Raw genomic sequence first — 21,522 nt, forward strand, 5'->3', positions numbered from 1 at the left:
TGATCGGCGCCGCGGTCCTCCTTCCTCTCTTCTCCATTCACACTGACTGCCGGGCATGACGTCATCAAGTCACGCCCGTCAGTCAGTGAGGAGCGCCGCAGCCAGGACACAGCATGAAGAAAGCAGCATGAAGACAGAAGAGAAGACAGAAGAGAAGAAAGGAAAGAAGCTAACAAAAGGTAAGGAAAGAAACGGAGAGGCAAGGGGGGAAACAGAAGGGGACAGTGCTATAAAGAAGAGGGAGTAAAAAAAATGGGGGAGAGAGCCTGACAGTAAAAGAAAAAAGGGGAGAGAAGCACAGAATAAAAAAAAGGGGAGAGTCACAGAGTGAAAAAAAAAAAAAAGGGGGGAGAGAGGCACAAAGTAAAAAAGAAGGGGGGAAAGGAGCATGGAGGGAACAGTGTGAGCATAAGGGGCACAGTGTAGTTGTGATGAAGGGGCACAGTAATGTGTGTGTAATGGCACAGGGGGCTTGTTGCAATGTAGTGTGTGAGGTAGGTGGTGGCTAATTAATGGGCGCTATATTGTTTGTAGGGTTATGGTGAGGTAGTTTAATAGTGGGGACTATTCATTTAAGATGGGGTGGTTTGGGGGCTATTGAATATGGGGGTGAGTTTGGGGAGAATGAGGTATATTTATTAAATGTGAATAGTATTATTTTAATGTTGGGGCTGGAGGAAGGCCTAATTATTAATCGTGGGTGCTATTGATTTAACGCCGGGGCTGGCTGTAATTTTCTAAATGTAGCCATTTTTTCCCCCAAACAGGTCCTTCAACATTGCAGGATCCAGACGAGCCACAACTAAAGAAAGCAGCAGCCACAGGTGGAAAAAGTGAGAAGAACAGGTAGGAGAGAGCAGCACAGTGTGTGAAATGTTGTGATTCTAGTAGGGACAATACCAATTTTTGGTGAATGTTGTGCCCAATGTAAGGTGCAGGCCAAGACTGAACTCTTTGTGTACACACTGCATTCTTTGTATACTACACTGTAGTGGTAGATGTCCTGAAAGTCAGGAGTGCTTGGACATATGTGACGCTACAGCAAATTGAGAGCCTAGTGATTTTGATGTTAGCCACGCCCCAATGATGCATTTGCCACACCCCCGAAAAATTTTGGCGGGGCTATTTTTTTTTGCATGCTCGACTACAGGGGGGGGGGGGGGGCATGAATTTGTTGTGCCGGGGCCCTGAATTCCTCTTGGCAGCCCTGCCCGGCTCACACATAAATAACGACCTGGTGGCCTGCTGGATCCCCGCTTTTAATTTAGAACCATGAAGAAATCTCTCCTAGATAGAGAGATCACCAGTACCACCTGCATGAAATAGATGGTTGTGGGGCTAGTACGCTTGACAGCTTGCGCTTACGCAGGGGAACTGAGAGCCCCTACCGTGTCAATTAAAAAAAAATGTTAAAAATAAAAAGCTTAGAAACAGATAACATTATATCTAAAAAAATGTACACACTGAAAAATGCTCCATGGAAACAAAGGAATTTAATAATGGTTGTAATCTGTCATCGCCATTTTGAGACAACGGGTATTGCAGCGGTATACAAGGAAGCCTTCTCCGACGGAAAGCTGGTAAATCTTATTGCCGACACGGTTATCGCTACTGCTAACTCTTTGTTGTATAATGCGGAATCAAAAACAGACCTATCGCTGGCAAAGCTTAGCTTTTTGGAGGGTTAACCATTCAGCCCTATAGGGATAACATCGCTCGTCACAAGGCGTGCATTATAACACGTTACAATATTAAACCCAGAGTCTTAAGCTAATTGCGCTTGTTGGCGTCTGTTGCGCAGAGAAAGTTAATAGTGAAGGCCAAGAAATGCAGAGGCAGCAGACTGGCCTTGTACATTCTCTTCCATAGTCGTACGCACATAACATTGTGTTTTACATTCAAATTAAGAGGCAATAGAAGGATGTGGAAAGTGTTTGCAGAGATTGGTACATTTGGCAGCAGCCTTGTCCTCAGTGTGGCTCGTACTCCCAGGTGTGGAGTCTAATGCACCGTTTCCGAAGCTTTCACATACAGTTCAGATGCGGCGCTAAGTGTGAGACCATATGGAATTAATTTACTGCAGCAAATGCTGCAGAAAGTTGGAACAAACAATCGGAACAAACTTTCAGACTTTACAGTAAATGTTTAACCATTAAGACACCTTTTGATAAACCACATAATCAGATGTGCAGGTTTAACAATACGTTTGATCTAGAACTAGTTAATTAGATGTAACAAGTAAGGCTAGGTACACATTGGCCCGATGATTGCACACGAAAAGCCTCCAATCAGCCGACATCCGACCGGTCAGATATCGTGTTGGTGTATAGTGACACGATGATCTGAAGCCGATAATCGTTTAATTGGTTGGAAATATGATAGCTAGAATCTGGTTGCTATGGGAAACAACACATTTAGAATGTATGATACAAATCTGGTGTGGATACAATCATAACCTTATCTTCTTTCTAACAAGTTAAAAACGTTGGACAAACATTTATAAATATAGGTTAATGGCTCTTCCAGATTGATCTTTTTTGCTCAAATATGGCAGAGTAAGTTTCTAATTTCTGACATCATCTAATATTGTCGGAAGCAGGGGAGCATTTGCCCCCCCCCCCGGGCCAGTTCCCTAGTGGACTACCTTGGGCTAGGTCACTAGGCTACCTAACTTTTCTTTTAAAATGTTCCTAATATGCTGCTGAGTTGAGTCTCGCTCTTCAGAGCTTAAATTTGCCAGCAAGTCCCCTAGTATAGTCCAGCATCTTCCAATACACAACAAGCTTTGTGCCTTCAAATTTGTGATCGGCAACCTGATACACTTCAAGGGCCACTTGTGTCCCTCTAACCTGCCAACAGGCCGCATGTTACCCTTAAGGCTGGATTTACTAAACTGCGGGTTTGAAAAAGTGGAGATGTTGCCTATAGCAACCAATCAGATTCTAGTTATCATTAATTTAGTACATTCTACAAAATAACAGCTAGAATCTGATTGGTTGCTATAGGTAACGTCTCTACTTTTTAAAACCCGCAGTTTAGTAAATATACCCCTTAATCTCAGTGGTAAGTTAAAACAATACATTTAATCAAAGTAAGAGACATCTATCTATAATAGCATAGCAACATTTTAAACAAGTGTTACACGCTATAACAAACAACTCGGGGCAATACAGCAGGAAGGAGCTGGGGGCGCAGGTTTAGGCTTGGAGGGTCGCTTGTTGATCATCACCACATTATATTATCTCTTCCTGATGTTTTTTACATATTGCTCAACTTTTTGGTTAAAATCATTGTTTGGAAAACAAGAAAAAATTATGTATAGTTTGTGATTCATATACAGTACCATTTTATTTCCCGTAAAAATATATGTATTATTGTTTTATTTATACATTATGCGTACTGATTACATGCATGGTTTAGCATTTCATTGATGCTAAAGGGAAAATAAATGACAATAGAACCCCTGGCGGTCCAGCACTGCTGGGGTCCTGATGAAAATGAAAATAAAATCTTTAAACATACAGGAAAAAATATCTGAGAGGTGAACCCCCTACCGCCATTCCATATAGATAATAAGTTCTGTGCTGCATACCAGCCCCGGGCTAAGGGGTTACATTATAATATATTAAAATTTATAAACACTATAAAAGCAAATGACAATTAAAATACTGGTGTTCCCGCGGCGAGTGCGGCCCGAGATAACGGTGTTTATGACTATCCATAGCTTTGATTTCTCTCCAAAGGGAATGCAACAAAACACTGCTCAAACTTGTAACAAGCTTGGAGTAATTACTGGAAGATGTCGAGTTCATCTCAGGTGCTACTCTGTGGCAGCAGTTTATTAAACGTCAGATAGCATGCTGTTTTATAACACCGTTTCCATGGTTACCTACCACCCTCTGTAACCGACCAAGATCACAAAATCCGGGAGAGCGTATCACTGAGGCAACATTTCCACCAGATAATTCCTTAACCTCTCTGATGCTGCGGGGTTTGTGTACTGCACACTGACGGGGCCAAACGCAACCAGTAGAGACCTCAGAAGAATAATGCATCTGGCGTAGGTTTCTGAGATGCCTTTGACTAGGGTCAGAGCACATATTGGATTCATTCATTGTGACTGCGCTGCGCTAACTCTGTGACATCACACACTAACCTGCTACATAGACTGTGTGACTGCGCTCACTGTGTGACATCCCCATCCAATCACACACTAACCTGCTACATAGACTGTGTGACTGCGCTCACTGTGTGACATCACCATCCAGATCACACACTAACCTGCTACATAGACTGTGTGACTGCGCTCACTGTGTGACATCCCCATCCAATCACACACTAACCTGCTACATAGACTGTGTGACTGCGCTCACTGTGTGACATCACCATCCAATCACACACTAACCTGCTACATAGACTGTGTGACTGCGCTCACTGTGTGACATCACCATCCAATCACACACTAACCTGCTACATAGACTGTGTGACTGCGCTCACTGTGTGACATCACCATCCAATCACACACTAACCTGCTACATAGACTGTGTGACTGCGCTCACTGTGTGACATCACCATCCAATCACACACTAACCTGCTACATAGACTGTGTGACATCAGAATCACTAGAAAGAGAACCAAGGAAAGGAAGTTACTATTAAAGGCCATATCTGACACCTTTGAATGCACAAATGACCAAGTGGCCACCACTGTGATGAAGGTGGAGATTTATATCCTGTTTGCGGAACAATCTACTTCGCAGTAGATATTATCAAACCAATGTTTGTAACTAATGAGCTTTGTTCTACATGCAATCAAACAAGAACTTCTGCAAAGATCCAATGCCATTTGCAGACCTGGGGTTAAACGTATTAACCTGCAAATCCGTCAAGTCGACGATTTTCTGCGATTTTGACGACAAGTATTTAGAATGGTAATTTTATGAAAGACAAAACTCGCCAGGTGTTGTAAAATTGCCATCTAAATTTTGCCTTTTACTATTTTTTTGTTTTATTTTACATTAGGGGATATTTTATTCTTTATAATACACAAATAGCAAATTGACACGAAACAATATCACCTACGAGGTGATCACATGTAACAAGTGTGTTTTCCCCTCACTGACCTGTGCGCATTACATCACAAAACACTTTCACAAGGAGTCATGTGACACAAGTACAATTTAATGCAGCGACGTTCTTCAAACCTTAGTAGTGTTATTAGAATACCAAATATAAGGATATCTTTTACAGGATATTTTACATATATTCATGTCACTTGTATATTATAACATTATAGTATGATAATAACATTTATGATTTGATAGTATCCTGTAGATTATATAGTTATTACTGGAATGTAGTGACAAGCAGAGAGCATAGCTATTCTCATTAAAATGATAGTAGCATGTTTGTATAATTACTGATAATAGCCATATGTTTTAGTGTTGCTATGACTGTTCTATTTTCTTTTTAAAACTGTATTTTTCCCATGTACCACTATGACAGTATACCCTCCACCCCCTTAACACTCAGGAAAAGTGTCAATATCGTGGAGAGTAAACCGTTCCGGGCAGTTTCTGTACCGAAAGTTATTCTGTGATTGGCTTGTCACTTTGCTGTGTATCGTTTAAATGTGCAATATACCGGTTGCAAGCAGAATCACAGACAATACAAACCGCAGGCATATTTAAGACAATCGATTTGCTGTGTTCCTCACCCCTGGGAGGGAAAAGCACAAATCAGGTGGATTTATAAAGAAAAAAAAAGGTGAAAAAATAAACTTAGGAATTATGTAAACCAGAATGGGGAAATCTAGTCCAAAACAATGAGCGCTATTTGTTGCACTGCGTGTATACAAATCAGTAAGTAATATCGTTTTAATTATGCTTCTTTCTGCCTCCAAGCTGCAGCATCTATTAGAGAGCGGTGAGTTACAAAGTAATCACTCTTTGGTCTGCTTGGGTATGGCTTGTTCCATACAGTATAATTAAAAAGAGTCCCTGTGAGGTACTTAATTGTTCTGTGTTAGTTACTTGATCTGACCTACAGGGAGAGAAATTCAGTGTGAGAGATGATATCAGTAACTGTAGGTTAAGATCATGTGGTTATATGCATTATCTGTTATAATAAGATAACCGGGGTTCTTAGAGATGCAGAGAGTAGCCTGAAAATGTCCTTGTAAAAATTCCGCTTAAGGAATATATAAACCCCTGATCGGATTTTAAAAAAGAAATCCAAAAAGTGTAACTAGCGAGAGCAGCAGGGGCCCCGGTGCAGGTAAGTTGGATACAGGGAGCTAGGTAATACATTGGGGGGAAAAAGTGGGGAGGGGACAAAATTTATAAAAGCTAATTAAAAAATTGCAATTGTGCAATGTTGCTGGCAATGAAGTTGCCTATGTGATTGTACAATGAATTCTCTTTATCTCTTCTATCTAGTACTTTAAAGCATTTATATTATACCATAATTCTTACAGCCTTGGGTGAGTTAGCACGGAGAAAAGTAGGTTGGGCTAAATTTTTGCAAGGATGGGTGGATTGCTAATTAGAAAACCTTTTGCCAAGTGTAGAAAAAATCCTAGGTATACCTGTTACTTGGACCTTCCAAACTAGTGTCCCGTGCTCAGGACCACCTTGGTTCAATAGAGACTTATTGTTGTGTATTGTGTAGAAAAATAAGTTTTCCATAACTCGTTTAATTGGTTTCACAGACAAGATTCTGCAAGCAGAGCATTGTTAATCTTCTGAGAACGATTAGCCTGAATGAAGCATCAGGAGCATTATCAGCAGATCTGGAAGTCTACCGAACCAAAGGAGGTCACGTAGTTCTACTAGTTGGGGTTCATTGGTTAAAAACATAACTTCAGCTCTACTTCAGTATGCAACAAACCATGTGTATTATAGCGCTAAAGAAAACCTTGGCGTTTAGAAACCAGGAGCTTGATTCGTGAAGGCGCGTAAATGCTGATATGTGCCGTATTTTGCGTACAATCACACCGCCCATGCCCAGAAACGAATCATACGCCAGAGAACGCAGCAACATCCAATTAGTCTTTGAGCGCAATGCCTACAGCCTACGGTATCAGCGGGAGGGGACTGGGCGTACACACATTGTCAATTTAAAGTAAGCTCGTGCCAAGCTTAAGCGCAAACAGCAGCGTTCAATTCAAGCTTTGGGCATCAACGTGTTTTTCAGTCGAATCACTTGCACCAACTACAGGTCTGGTGTAATTGCCAATTACTAGTGATGACGACTGTGTATGTATGCTAGACATTAATAACATCATGATAAATGTATTTTATGGGAAAAAAATTAATTAATACCCTCTTTTATTGTTTTGTCATTAATGACTATGGGCCTGATTCATTAAGGATCTTAAATGAAGAGGATTCTTATTTCAGTCTCCTGGACAACACCATGTTACATTGCAAGGGGTGAAAATTAGTATTCTGACTTGCACATAAGTCAAATACTGACCTGTTTTTTTCATGTAACACACAAATTGATAGCTATCTTGTCGTACACTGAAATGTGAAGTTGATATTTGTGTGCTACATGAAAAAACAGGCAGTATTTAACTTAGGGAGATGTCCTAAAAATGATTGTGCCCCTTCAAAATTTTGTTGTGGGGCCCCCAATGCTTTAGTAACGGCCTTGGATCTGTCCACGTGGCTGGAGGGCTGAATGGACGAATTTCGTCCCTTTTTGTGTGCGGCACTTAGGCTGGTTCACCGTATGCCGTGAACTTTAGACTGAGAAAATGCCAGGTCACATGGATCATGGGCTGAAATACAATGCGCCCCACAGCAATAGCGCGATTAGCAATGAGCGTGAGTTCCATTCCAAACACCAGGGTTTTATAGGTACAGGATCATTCAGTTAAGACTCTTATGCATCATCGCATGCACAATATTTCAGTCATTATATTTTGAAAGACTTAACCCTTAGCATGCCTTTTCTTTACATAAGCTCCCTATAGTTATAATTGGTGAGGTTATATGACAGCCCAAAGTCTCTACATGACATACCACATGTATATGTATATATTCCAATAATAATTTAGCAGCGTGACCTCCGTCTGACCCCCCCTCCTCTGCGTCATGAATTTTGCACACGTTGCTAGAATCCCCTCTCTCTGGGTTGTCGTACGTTTGACTTCCAACATGGCTTATTTATTGAAAACATCAATTTTGTAGCAACACTGTATTCCAGACTCTTCCCATATCTGTGACAGCTTTATAAAGGGAATTGTGTTTTACCCGCTCCCTGGACGCAATTTATACAGATTTCTGTTTGGTTTAAAGGGGTAAAACTTTGGTTGTCAGGATGTGGTAATACACAAAAAAGCAACAATACAACGGCCTATAACAATACTTAGTTTTTTTTTTAATATGTACTGTATTATATTCTATATGAATGTGATACACTGGACCCATTTGTATATCTATATCTATATATATATATATATATCTATATATATATATATATATATATATATGTGTGTGTGTGTGTGTGTACTCTAGATCAAAGGTGTCCAAGCCCAGTCCTCAAGGACTACCAACAGTTCAGGTTTTCAGGATTTCTGTCTATAGGAACAGGTGGGATAATTACTGACCCAGACAAATAAATTAACTCACCTGTGCATGATTAGAGAAATCCTGAAAACATGAACTGTGGGCAGCCCTTAAGGACTGGGCTTGGACGCTTATAAATATATATACACACACACAAATACACACACACAAAACTATAAAATATTAATACATAAAACACTTCATTCTGCAAACATATTAACATGTCATTACAGTAAAATTCCGCATTCAAATTTAGACAGATTGTGCCGTTCTCCCTTACCTGATCTTGCAGCACAGACTACCTGATGTTCTCTCTTGCTTGTTCTTGGAGCGTTGTTGTCAGTTGGCTGGAAACTTGGGAGTTCTGTATTGAAAATATGCAAAAATTTTAATTATAGTGCAAAATGTTAACAAACCCTGAATGATTGAAACACAACACTCCAATATGACCACATTAAACAACCCACTAGTACAAACATATAAAATAAAATATATGAAAATTATTTACAATTATATAGTAACATCTACCAGCCCTGACTGTCTAATATTTAGCATTCTAGTCACCGCCACACAATACAGAGATTGTGCCCCCCTCAAGCTATTTCCTCAGCTCCCCACGCCAACCAATTCATCCCCACCAGCCATTTTTATCATTCCCCACCAGAAGGTTTGTGGCCTCCACCATCCATTTTATTACCTACCCAACCACTCATTTGCTCAACCTCCAGCCAATTCATTAACCGCCCCCAGCCAATTCATTAACCCCCTAGCCAATTCATTAACCCTAGCCAATTCATTAACCCCCTAGCCAATTCATTAACCCCCGTCCAGCCAATTCGTCAACCCCCCCAGTAAAATCATTAAGCCCCACCTAAACAATTCATTAAACCTTCCCCCCAGCCAATTCATTAAACCTTCCCCCAGCCAATTCATTAACCCCCTCCAGTCAATTCATTAACCCCCCCACTCAATTATTTAACCCCCCTTAGCAATTAATTTACTGCCTCCCTAGCCAATTAATTACCCCCCCCTAGCCACTGCTTTAACCCCCTCACATGACCACACTAAGCTTTGCACATCAGCTCCACTGACAGGGCAGCTAACAGCATCGTATTTGCTGTTAGCTGCCTGCATCAGCATGATTGGACGCTGCGAGTCGGGACCGCTCCCCTTGAGACCAGGGACGGCCCGATCACAGAGGAGGCGAGCATCAGAGATTTTAGATGAAAAATAAAATGACACATTAAAAAAAATAAATCTATTTTAAAATGCTTGTTAATTGTCCCAGTGCTGCACCCCCGAGGACTCAGCACCCCAGGCTGCAGCCTGATTAACCTAATGGTTGATCAGGCCCTGGCCGTATACACTCCCTCTTTAACCACTGTTACCATATGCTACGCTTACCGATCTGACTCCTTTCTCAGTGTGATTATAACCTGGTTCTATTTTTTTGTGCCTCATTTTCTCCCATAAATGACGTGGCTGAATTAATAACTGATGTAAAATCAGTTCATTTAGTTATTGCAATTTGAAAGAAATCTGAACATTAGAACCAGACTATTATCATATAGTGAAAGGAGAAAAGTTGCCATATTATCACACAGTGGGGTCAATTACAAACATTCTGAGTTGCACCGTTCCTTCCTGATGATGTCACGTGTCTGATTTTGGTCCTAACTAAAGTGAAATATTGACCCAACCACACTGACAGCAGTTTTCATTAAACTTTATCCTCTGCTTGGAACATATAGCCAGTGTAATTCATAATTGTCCAAATAAATGTGATAGTAAATGGTGGGCATTTGACATGCCTATGGTGTTACTGTCTGCCCCCCCCCCCCCGGTCCTGTGACACAGTCTAACAACCACGATTTACATCCCTGTTTCTTACCCCATGGTAAAATGTAACAAGACCCAAATTTATTATTGATAAATCCAGTACAAATTTACAAGTCCCCTGATATCCATATATCCAGTGTATTAGGGGAGCTGCTAGTCCTTTCCTCATATTTCCCGGAGAGACAGACAGTTTTATTCGTTATATGGGCTCCTCTTCATTATGCTATTTATAAATATGTGGATGATCACTAATTTTATTGATATTAAGTGGTATTTTGGAAACTGAAATATATTTGCCTATATAAAATATAGCCAGTCATCGTGAGATCTTCTTGTGTAAACACACAGCAAGTTAACACACACCACAACCTCTGGCTTCACATTTTACTCCTTAGCTCACAGAAGACTCAAATGATCAATTGATTAATTTGATATACAATGTTTACACTGCAGTTATGAGCAGGCCTTATTCCCCACAATTATGTGATTTGTAATCCCTATAACAGTAATTCCTCCCTGTTCACTACAGTGTCCATTCAACGTTATATGGCATATACAATTAGGATTCGCGGCCGCGGCCCCCATAGGGCTGCGCACAGAAGTCCGTGATGTTGCGGTACCGTGATGGCACTTTATAGGCGGAGCCGCACATAATTGCGGCCGAAAACCCTAATTGAATCTGCCCCTATGCCTTCTGTCTACGTCCATTACATCTTGGAAGATAATTGTTTGTTATTGCCAAAATAAAGGTCATCTAAGTGAAAAAGCTTGTCTATGTAAAGTGCCCTTGCTTTGTCCCCTTTCCCATTTTGCTCTTCTGTACTCCTCACCAAACTATTTTGCAAAACAAGCCAAATTGAATTTAAAAATAAAACATTTTCTTTGATTTTATTATTTCTATAGCCATAAACGATTACTGTTCAATTATCTTCTTCATATCCCTCTTTGTTGCCGTCTCTTATGTAAACTGAATTAAAAGACGATTTACAGTACCATGTGAACAAATGTTTATTCATTAAAAGAGGAGGAGGCAAAAGTATAGATTGCAGGGGAGCGCCAAATATCCCAGCACCGGCCATGACGGTATCCAACACTGAAGTCAATTTTCACGTGATCGATTCATCCGCTCCTCCATTTCCACTATAGTATCTTTCATGTCACAAAAACATAGCTGAAGTTTTCAAAAAGTTTTTCCTATTATGATGTATCAAACAGCCCCACCCATATCATAGCAACCCAAGAGATTAGTTACACCAACCAAATTTACTAATTTCACCAGCTCTCCAGTATCACACCCACTGATATGTTTTATGTCTTACTAATAAAGTTGAGATTTTCAAAAGTTTTTCCTACTCTGACATATCAGACAGCCCCACCCATATTACATCATCTAACCAAGAGATTAGTCACACCCACCAGCCACGCCCATCTGACACATTCACCAGCCACACCCATTTCATCACAATGACTGACATAAGGATGGTCGTTATGACATGGTAATCATTTACTTATATTTGGGGACGTTTCTGGCTACTGGACACCAGTTACCTCTAAAAGCTGAATGCAGAAGGACTTGTTAGCCTGAAAGCTCTGAGGAAAGGAGGAGACCACCTTGCAGAGGTAATGGGAGGAGGTACAATACATATATAATGACCTATTGGTAAGTTCCCAGCATGTAGTGATGTGTGTCTGGGTCTCGGTGATCACCTTTGGGGCGTAGATGGTGGAACCCGTGCACTGGTTTATTGTGGAGGGAAGGGGAGGCGATGACATGCAATTGAAGTAGAGAGAAAACGTGGGACCCTGAAAAATTAGAGATGTTAAGGCAGCTTCAAGTGTGGGGATACAGCCGGTAGAGGATTCTAAACCTCCCACTTCAGTCTAGCTCTTATCTTCTATGGTTGACTTTCTACATTTTACTTTAAAATGTTTCATGTTACCATGTGTTGAATTGTGGAAGCCACAGATTACTGGTTTACCCACCGTTATATTTAAAAGTATGTATTATTTTGTTTGAAAGCCACCCCTGCCCCCAAAAAGAGGTAGAAGGTATTGAAAGGGTGGAACTTCTTGGGGGCAGGTGTGGCCCTCAAAGTGACTTTGTGCTAAAGAGGTAAATTATCCAATCTATTTATTAGTCTGCATTCTGCAATAGAATGATCTAAATTGTTATAGATGGATTATCCAATCTTTCTTTTTTAAAGGATTCAGTACTACCTAAAATACTTTATATGCAGTGCCACTGATTAGTCTAGACATTCTATAATGACATTTCATGCGTATCATCTGCCTAATGTATGTTTTGCAGCTGGTTCCCTGGTTAATGATTGTAAGGTGTGCATAGGATGTAGTCTGTATTGTACACGAGGATGCTCTCTGCATTGTGTTGTGCTCACTAGGATGTAGTCTGTATTGTACAATAGAATTCTCTTTGTATTGTAGACAGGTCACAAGAATGCTCTCTGTATTGTATTGGCCAATCAGTGGTTTTCCCATGCTCTAATCAGACACAAGCCATTCTGGATGGCTATTTTCATATTTACCTCTTCATTTATTCTAATTGCAGCTAAACAAGGAGCAAATAGTGTCATTTTCTTAACGTTTTATATTTTTAACCGATCTGGATGACTTCAGAAAAGAAGAAAGATGAATCATTCAAGAGGATAATAAACAGGTAGGTGGGGCTGTAATAAAGTATTTGAAAATCAGTGTCTGTGTCTTTTTTCATATATAGATAAAATTGTGGAATTACATGTTCAAGGAAGTAGAATGCTCTCTGTTTTGTATTTGGGCTAATAGAATGCGTTTTGTGTTGTATTTGGTTTAGAAGAATGTTCTCTGTTATATTTGGGTTAGTAAATGCTTTCTGTATTGCAAATGCCAATTAACGGTTTTCCCATGGTCCAATCAGACACAAGCCATTCTGACTGGCTGTTGCGTATTTAGCTCCTCATTCCTTGTAATTGCAGCTCCACAAGGAGCATATAGTGTAGTTCTCTTAAAGTTTTATATTTTTAACCCATCTGGATGACGTCAGGAAAGAAGAGACGAATCATTTAAGAGGCTAATAAACAGGTAGGTGGGGGCTGTAATAAAGTATTTGAAAATCAGTGTTTGTGTCTTTTTCATATATAGATAAAATTGTGTAATTACATGTTCATGGAAGTGATTATATTTGAAAGCCCTCCCTGCCCCCAAGAAGAGGTACAGAGGGCATTTGGATGGTGGAACCTCTTTTTGTCTTTGAAAGCCATCCTTGCCCCCAAGAAGAGGTAGAGGGTATTGGGTGGGTGGAACCTCTTCTTGGGGGCAGGGGTGGCCTTCAAAGTGACTTTGTGCTGAAAAGGTGAATGATGCAATCTTTTTATTAGTCTGTATTCTACAGTAGAATGCTCTTTATGTTGTACTCAGGCTAGTAGAATGCTCTCTGTTTATTGTTTACTTTAAAACATTGTATGTTAAGCATTTGTTGAAATATGGAAGCTTGAGTTTTCAGGTTTAGCCAAAGTTATATTTAAAAGTATGTATTTTTTGCCATTGAAAGCCATCCCTGCCCCCAAGAAGAGGTAGAGGGTATTGGGAGGGTGGAACCTCTTCTTGGGGGAAAGGGTGGCCTTCAAATTGACATTGTGCTGAAAAGGTGGATGATCTATTCTTTTTATTAGTCTGTATTCTACAGTAGAATGCTCTTTATGTTGTATTTGGGCTAGTAGAATGCTCTCTTTGTTTATTGTTTACTTTAAAACATTGTATGTTAAGCATTTGTTGAATATGTAAGCTTGACTTTTCAGGTTTAGCCAAAGTTATATTTAAAAGTATGTATTTCTTTGCAATTGAAAGCCATCCCTGCCCCCAAGAAGAGGTAGAGGGTATTGGGAGGGTGGAACCTCTTCTTGGGGGCAAGGGTGGCCTTCAAATTGACTTTGTGCTGAAAAGGTGGATGATCCAATCTTTTTATTAGTCTGTATTCTACAGTAGAATGCTCTTTATGTGGTATTCGGGTTAGTAGAATGCTCTCTGTTTATTGTTTACTTTAAAACATTGTTTATTAAGTATGTGTTGAATTACGGAAGCTTGAGTTTTCAGGTTTAGCCAAAGTTATATTTAAAAGTATGTATTTTTTGCCATTGAAAGTCACCTCTGCCCCCAAGAAGAGGTAGAGGGTATTGGGAGGGTGGAACCTCTTGGGGGCAAGGGTGGCCTTCAAAGTGACTTTGTGCTGAATAGGTGGTTGATCCAATTTTTTTTATTAGTCTGTATTCTACAATAGAATGCTCTTTATGTTGTACTCAGGCTAGTAGAATGCTCTTTTTGTTTATTGTTTACTTTAAAACATTGTATGTTAAGCATTTGTTGAATTATTGAAGCTTGAGTTTTCAAGTTTAGCCAAAGTTATATTTAAAAGTAAATATTTTTTTGCCATTGAAAGCCATCACTGCCTCCAAGAAGAGGTGGAGGGTATTGGGAGGGTGGAACCTCTTCTTGGGGGAAAGGGTGGCCTTCAAATTGAGTTTGTGCTGAAAAGGTGGATGATCCAATCTATTTATTGATCTGTATTCTATAGCAGTATGCTTTCTGTGTTGTATTTGGGTTTGTAGAATGCTCTCTGTTGTACCTGGGATAGTAGAATGCTTTCTGTGTTGTATTTGGGTTAGTAGAATACTCTCTGTGTAGTATGTGGGTTAATAGAATGCTCTCTGTATTGCAAATGCCAATTAACGGTTTTCCCATGCTCCAATCAGACACAAGCCATTCTGACTGGCTGTTGCGTATTTAGCTCCTCATTCATTGTAATTGCAGCTCCACAAGGAGCATATAGTGTAGTCTCTTAAAGTTTTATATTTTTAACCCATCTGGATGACATCAGGAAAAAAGAGACAAATCATTTAAGAGGCTAATGAACAGGTAGGTGGGGGCTGTAATAAAGTATTTGAAAATCAGTGTTTGTGTCTTTTTCATATATAGATAAAATTGTGTAATTACATGTTCATGGAAGTGATTATATTTGAAAGCCCTCCCTGCCCCCAAGAAGAGGTACAGAGGGCATTAGGAGGGTGGAACCTCTTTTTGGGGGCAGGACCTTTCCATCATCATAGTTTTAACCCTATAACATTTTGGGTGTAGGAGGCAGGCGATGGCAACAATCTGTTTTACACTGTTAGAGCTTGAAATCCAGTAAGAGCTTTTCCATATAACCAAGTGATAGGAGATTACGCAGCAGCAAAGAGTTTCTAGAGTTAGGGCAGACTAAGATGGAGCTGTTTAATGGTAGCTCAAGTGTGAGGATGATAGTCAGCAGAGGAAACAAAATATCCCACTTTAGTTTAGTTTTTATCATCTAAGGTTGAAATGCTATGTATTTCTTTTTGTCTTTGAAAGCCATCCTTGTCCCCAGAAAAGGTAGAGGGTATTGGGTGGGTGGAACCTCTTCTTGGGGGCAGGGCTGGTCTTCAAAGTGACTTTGTGCTGAAAAGGTGAATGATCCAATCTTTTTATTAGTCTGTATTCTACAGTAGAATGCTCTTTATGTTGTACTCAGGCTAGTAGAATGCTCTCTGTTTATTGTTTACTTTAAAACATTGTATGTTAAGCATTTGTTGAATTATGGAAGCTTGAGTTTTCAGGTTTAGCCAAAGTTATATTTAAAAGTATGTATTTTTTGCCATTGAAAGCCATCCCTGCCCCCAAGAAGAGGTAGAGGGTATTGTGAGGGTGGAACCTCTTCTTGGGGGAAAGGGTGGCCTTCAAATTGACTTTGTGCTGAAAAGGTGGATGATCTATTCTTTTTATTAGTCTGTATTCTACAGTAGAATGCTCTTTATGTTGTATTTGGGCTAGTAGAATGCTCTCTTTGTTTATTGTTTACTTTAAAACATTGTATGTTAAGCATTTGTTGAATGTGTAAGCTTGAGTTTTCAGGTTTAGCCAAAGTTATATTTAAAAGTATGTATTTTTTTGCAATTGAAAGCCATCCCTGCCCCCAAGAAGAGGTAGAGGGTATTGGGAGGGTGGAACCTCTTCTTGGGGGCAAGGGTGGCCTTCAAATTGACTTTGTGCTAAAAAGGTGGATGATCCAATCTTTTTATTAGTCTGTATTCTACAGTAGAATGCTCTTTATGTGGTATTCGGGTTAGTAGAATGCTCTCTGTTTATTGTTTACTTTAAAACATTGTTTATTAAGTATGTGTTGAATTACGGAAGCTTGAGTTTTCAGGTTTAGCCAAAGTTATATTTAAAAGTATGTATATTTTTGCCATTGAAACCCACCCCTGCCCCCAAGAAGAGGTAGAGGGTATTGGGAGGGTGGAACCTCTTGGGGGCAAGGGTGGCCTTCAAAGTGACTTTGTGCTCAATAAGTGGATGATCCAATCTTTTTATTAGTCTGTATTCTACAATAGAATGCTCTTTATGTTGTACTCAGGCTAGTAGAATGCTCTTTTTGTTTATTGTTTACTTTAAAACATTGTATGTTAAGCATTTGTTGAATTATTGAAGCTTGAGTTTTCAAGTTTAGCCAAAGTTATATTTAAAAGTATATATTTTTTTGCCATTGAAAGCCATCCCTGCCCCCAAGAAGAGGTGGAGGGTATTGGGAGGGTGGAACCTCTTCTTGGGGGAAAGGGTGGCCTTCAAATTGAGTTTGTGCTGAAAAGGTGAATGATCCAATCTATTTATTGATCTGTATTCTATAGCAAGATGCTTTCTGTGTTGTATTTGGGTTTGTAGAATGCTCTCTGTTGTACCTGGGATAGTAGAATGCTCTCTGTGTTGTATTTGGGTTAGTAGAATACTCTCTGTGTAGTATGTGGGTTAATAGAATGCTCTCTGTATTGCAAATGCCAATTAACGGTTTTCCCATGCTCCAATCACACACAAGCCATTCTGACTGGCTGTTGCGTATTTAGCTCCTCATTCATTGTAATTGCAGCTCCACAAGGAGCATATAGTGTAGTCTCTTAAAGTTTTATATTTTTAACCCATCTGGATGACATCAGGAAAAAAGAGACAAATCATTTAAGAGGCTAATAAACAGGTAGGTGGGGGCTGTAGTAAAGTATTTGAAAATCAGTGTTTGTGTCTTTTTCATATATAGATAAAATTGTGTAATTACATGTTCATGGAAGTGATTATATTTGAAAGCCATCCCTGCCCCCAAGAAGAGGTACAGAGGGCATTAGGAGGGTGGAACCACTTTTTGGGGGCAGGACCTTCCCATCATCATAGTTTTAACCCTATAACATTTTAGGTGTAGGAGGCAGGCGATGGCAACAATCTGTTTTACACTGTTAGAGCTTGAAATCCAGTAAGAGCTTTTCCATATAACCAAGTGACAGGAGATTACGCAGCAGCAAAGAGTTTCTAGAGTTAGGGCAGACTAAGATGGAGATGTTTAATGGTAGCTCAAGTGTGAGGATGATAGTCAGCAGAGGAAACAAAATATCCCACTTTAGTTTAGTTTTTATCATCTAAGGTTGAAATGCTATGTATTTCTTTTTGTTTTTGAAAGCCATCCTTGCCCCCAGAAGAGGTAGAGGGTATTGGGTGGGTGGAACCTCTTCTTGGGGGCAAGGGTGGCCTTCAAAGTGACTTTGTGCTCAATAAAGTGGATGATCCAATCTTTTTATTAGTCTGTATTCTACAGTAGAATGCTCTTTATGTGGCATTCGGGTTTGTAGAATAATCTCTGTTTATTGTTTAATTTAAAACATTGTTTATTAAGTATGTGTTGAATTACGGAAGCTTGAGTTTTCAGGTTTAACCAAAGTTATATTTAAAAGTATGTATTTTTTGCCATTGAAAGCCATCCCTGCACCCAAGAAGAGGTAGAGGGTATTGGGAGGGTGGAACCTCTTCTTGGGGGCAAGGGTGGTCTTCAAAGTGACTCTGTGCTGAATAGGTGGTGGATCCAATTTTTTTTATTAGTCTGTATTCTACAGTAGAATGCTCTTTATGTTGTATTTAGGCTAGTAGAATGCTTTTTTTGTTTATTGTTTGCTTTAAAACATTGTATTTAAGCATTTGTTGAATTATTGAAGCTTGAGTTTTCAAGTTTAGCCAAAGTTATATTTAAAAGTATATATTTTTTTTGCCATTGAAAGCCATCCCTGCCCCCAAGAAGAGGTGGAGGGTATTGGGAGGGTGGAACCTCTTCTTGGGGGCAGGGGTGGCCTTCAAATTGACTTTGTGCTGAAAAGGTGAATGATCCAATCTTTTTATTAGTCTGTATTCTACAGTAGAATGCTCTTTATGTTGTACTCAGGCTAGTAGAATGCTCTTTTTGTTTATTGTTTGCTTTAAAACATTGTATGTTAAGCATTTGTTGAATTATGGAAGCTTGAGTTTTCAAGTTTAGCCAAAGTTATATTTAAAAGTATATATTTTTTTTGCCATTAAAAGCCATCCCTGCCCCCAAGAAGAGGTGGAGGGTATTGGGAGGGTGGAACCTCTTCTTGGGGGCAGGGGTGGCCTTCAAATTGACTTTGTGCTGAAAAGGTGAATGATCCAATCTTTTTATTAGTCTGTATTCTACAGTAGAATGCTCTTTATGTTGTACTCAGGCTAGTAGAATGCTCTTTTTGTTTATTGTTTGCTTTAAAACATTGTATGTTAAGCATTTGTTGAATTATGGAAGCTTGAGTTTTCAGGTTTAGCCAAAGTTATATTTAAAAGTATGTATTTTTTGCCATTGAAAGCCATCCCTGCCCCAAAGAAGAGGTAGAGGGTATTGGGAGGGTGGAACCTCTTCTTGGGGGAAAGGGTGGCCTTCAAATTGACTTTGTGCTGAAAAGGTGGATGATCCATTCTTTTTATTAGTCTGTATTCTACAGTAGAATGCTCTTTATGTTGTATTTGGGCTAGTAAAATGCTCTCTTTGTTTATTGTTTACTTTAAAACATTGTATGTTAAGCATTTGTTGAATATGTAAGCTTGAGTTTTCAGGTTTAGCCAAAGTTATATTTAAAAGTATGTATTTTTTTGCAATTGAAAGCCATCCCTGCCCCCAAGAAGAGGTGGAGGGTATTGGGAGGGTGGAACCTCTTCTTGGGGGCAAGGGTGGCCTTCAAATTGACTTTGTGCTAAAAAGGTGGATGATCCAATCTTTTTATTAGTCTGTATTCTACAGTAGAATGCTCTTTATGTGGTATTCGGGTTAGTAGAATGCTCTCTGTTTATTGTTTACTTTAAAACATTGTTTATTAAGTATGTGTTGAATTACGGAAGCTTGAGTTTTCAGGTTTAGCCAAAGTTATATTTAAAAGTATGTATATTTTGCCATTGAAACCCACCCCTGCCCCCAAGAAGAGGTAGAGGGTATTGGGAGGGTGGAACCTCTTCTTGGGGGAAAGGGTGGCCTTCAAATTGACTTTGTGCTGAAAAGGTGAATGATCCAATCTTTTTATTAGTCTGTATTCTACAGTAGAATGCTCTTTATGTTGTACTCAGGCTAGTAGAATGCTCTTTTTGTTTATTGTTTGCTTTAAAACATTGTATGTTAAGCATTTGTTGAATTATGGAAGCTTGAGTTTTCAGGTTTAGCCAAAGTTATATTTAAAAGTATGTATTTTTTGCCATTGAAAGCCATCCCTGCCCCAAAGAAGAGGTAGAGGGTATTGGGAGGGTGGAACCTCTTCTTGGGGGAAAGGATGGCCTTCAAATTGACTTTGTGCTGAAAAGGTGGATGATCCATTCTTTTTATTAGTCTGTATTCTACAGTAGAATGCTCTTTATGTTGTATTTGGGCTAGTAAAATGCTCTCTTTGTTTATTGTTTACTTTAAAACATTGTTTGTTAAGCATTTGTTGAATATGTAAGCTTGAGTTTTCAGGTTTAGCCAAAGTTATATTTAAAAGTATGTATTTTTTTGCAATTGAAAGCCATCCCTGCCCCCAAGAAGAGGTAGAGGGTATTGGGAGGGTGGAACATCTTCTTGGGGGCAAGGGTGGCCTTCAAATTGACTTTGTGCTGAAAAAGTGGATGATCCAATCTATTGATCTGTATTCTATAGCAGTATGCTTTCTGTGTTGTATTTTGGTTTGTAGAATACTCTCTGTTGTACCTGGGATAGTAGAATGCTCTCTGTGTTGTATTTGCGTTAGTAGAATACTCTCTGTGTTGTATTTGGGTTAGTAAATGCTTTCTGTATTGCAAATGCCAATTAACGGTTTTCCCATGCTCCAATCAGACACAAGCCATTCTGACTGGCTGTTGCGTATTTAGCTCCTAATTCATTCAATTTGCAGCTCCACAAGGAGCATATAGTGTCATTCTCTTAAGGTTTTATATATTTAACCCATCTGGATGACTTCAGGAAAGAAGAGACAAATCATTTAAGAGGCTAATAAACAGGTAGGTGGGGGCTGTAATAAAGTTTTTGAAAATCAGTGTCTGTGTCTTTTTTCATATATAGACAAAATTGTGGAATTACATGTTCAATGAAGTATTTATGCTTGAAAGCCACCCCTGCCCCCAAGAAGAGGTACAGAGGGCATTTGGATGGTGGAACCTCTTTTTGGGGCCAGGACCTTTCCATCATCATGGTGTTAAGCCTGTAACATTTTGGGTGCAGGAGGCAGGCGATGGCAACATGATCTGTTTTACACTGTTAAAGAGAATTTGAAATCCAGTAAGAGCTTTTCCATATAACCAAGTGACAGCAGATTGCACAGCAGCAAAGAGTTCCTAGAGTCAGTTAGTTTTTATCATCTAAGGTTGAAATGTTATGTATTTCTTTTTATCTTTGAAAGCCATCCCTGCCCCCAAGAAGAGGTAGAGGGTATTGGGTGGATGGAACCTCTTTTTGGAGGTAAGGGCATGTCTACTGCCCTGACTGTGATACCCACAGGTGTTACTCTGCCCACCAGTGTTTGATGCTCCTACAACTGCAATGCATCTCTTACTTGTGTGTGTTTCTCCCACTGCCTGTTGCTTTGGCCTTGTTTGAAATTTTTACCAGTTAACGGAAAATAAATGATCAAAAATCTATTTGTCTCAAGTGTTTATTTTTATAGAAACAGACACTACTGTAGAGGTCAGAATCTTAAATTATTTAAGGAAGCGGGTACATTCCAATAACATCACACATATGGTAATGTGCTACAAATTGACCAATC

General features: G+C 39.5%; 1 long non-coding RNA gene across 1 annotated transcript in view; it reads right to left on the bottom strand.

Annotated features, from left to right (window-relative positions):
* Positions 1-8,821: 8,821 nt before the first annotated feature.
* LOC142100201 (uncharacterized) overlaps positions 8,822-21,522 on the bottom strand; it is a 298,625-nt gene continuing 285,924 nt past the window's right edge. The window contains exon 4 of the long non-coding RNA XR_012678768.1: positions 8,822-8,936. This is a non-coding gene — a long non-coding RNA (uncharacterized LOC142100201). The remainder of the gene's footprint in view (positions 8,937-21,522) is intronic.

Source organism: Mixophyes fleayi, chromosome 8 (assembly GCF_038048845.1).
Source record: "Mixophyes fleayi isolate aMixFle1 chromosome 8, aMixFle1.hap1, whole genome shotgun sequence".
In the NCBI taxonomy this organism is placed as follows: domain Eukaryota; kingdom Metazoa; phylum Chordata; class Amphibia; order Anura; family Limnodynastidae; genus Mixophyes; species Mixophyes fleayi.